Genomic DNA, 1,670 nt, shown 5'->3' with positions numbered 1-1,670 from the left:
GTCTTATTAGGTAATAAATAATTTGCAAAGATAAATAGGGAATTTGTTATCAATGAACTTAGACTACATAGCCATTGAAATAAATAAGTATGTGGTAACCTTTTAAGAAATCATCAAGGCCTAGAGACATAGCTCACTAGTTATGGTATTTGCCTGCAATACTTCCCCCATATAAAGTGAGAGGCACAAAGTGGTACATGCATCTGGTGTTTGTTCACAGTGGCTAGAGGCCCTGGTGCACCCATTCTCTCTCTTTCTCTCACTCCCTTCTCACTTTCTCTATCTGAAGTCAAATAAATAAATAAAATATTGTTGTTTTATGGTGGGAATCAAGACTAGTGGAATGGGAAGAGTCGAAAGTTTTAACTGGAAGGAGTTAATAGTGTAAGGGACAAACATTTAGAAAGCGGGTTAAGAACACTCAAATTGAGATACCTTAAAGCAAAGAGAGGCAAGTGACTGGGTTTAGCTTAAACACAGAAAGTGAATTATGAGAATGAGTTTGAATAGGGAACAGGGAATTGCAAACCAAATTCTGGGGCTATATAAATGGCTTAGCAGTTAAGTTGCTTGCTTGGGAAGTCTAAGTACCCAGATTCTATGCCCTAGTAACCATGTAAGCCAGATGTACAAGTTGGTGCATGTGTCAAGTTTGCTTGTAGTGGCCAGGGGCCCTAGTGTGCCCATTTCTCTCTCTCTCTCTCTCTCTCTCAAATAAAATATTAAAAAAAAAACACAAATTGTGAAGAAACATCAAGTGCATGACTAAGTCTTTGAACTGTAGCACTCTAATCAGTGGATGAAAAATGATGGCTTTTGTACTCTCATTGGCAGCCCATATGCTAAAATTGGAATGATACAGCGTAGACAGGCATGGCCCCTGTGCAAGGATGCCACACAAATTTGTGAAGTATTTGTGAAGAATATTTTTGAGCAAGAGTGCTGTTGGTTTTAGTGAACCTGATATCAGCACAAGGGTGAAGCAGATAAACACTGAAGACATTCAACACCTATTAAAGCAGAGATCCAGAGACTCCTAAGAGCCCCCACTGAAATAGATTTAAAATGCACCCAACATGGCACAGGGAATTTTGTGGAAGAAGGGACAGGAAGATTGTTAGAGCCACAAGTTGGGACATTATGCACAGAGACACTGCTTCTCCATCATAACTGACTGCTGCCCCCACAATGCATGACCCACAATCCCCATGGGGTTGAACTGCATCCCCAACAAGGAGGGCCTCTTTGGAAAAGGGGCAGGGATGAGGGAAAGGATGGTAAGAACATGTGCTTTTTACATACTAAGTATGTCCATATCTAATAAAAACAAATTTTAAAAAGTCATGGTTTTTAAGAAACAGATTATTTCTGAAGAATGAAGCTCAAACTTGGGAATAGAATCAAGGTAAAATAAAATCATTACCAAAATGGACAGTTTTGCTAGGCAAACTTAAAATGTATGAATCATTACCAATATGAATAACCTGACAAAAACTTTCAAGTACAGGTGATTTCTACACTAAAGGCAAACGAAAAAACAAAAGCATCTATATAAGAGTAACATTTTCCAAATTATACATTGATTATAGATGGTTGTAAGAAAAGTCTAATGCTAGCTATTATCCACTAGGAAAAGTGAGATGAAAGACAGATCAGCAGATTTCCACTCA

General features: G+C 38.2%; 1 pseudogene; it reads left to right on the top strand.

Annotated features, from left to right (window-relative positions):
- The first annotated feature begins 818 nt into the window (after positions 1–818).
- On the top strand, positions 819–931 carry LOC123453423 (annotated as a pseudogene).
- The last annotated feature ends 739 nt before the right edge of the window (positions 932–1,670 follow it).

Source organism: Jaculus jaculus, chromosome 11, assembly GCF_020740685.1.
Source record: "Jaculus jaculus isolate mJacJac1 chromosome 11, mJacJac1.mat.Y.cur, whole genome shotgun sequence".
Classification (NCBI taxonomy): Eukaryota; Metazoa; Chordata; class Mammalia; order Rodentia; family Dipodidae; genus Jaculus; species Jaculus jaculus.
The sequence above is the reverse complement of the archived record's forward strand: the minus strand, read 5'-3'. Positions and strand labels throughout refer to the sequence as shown.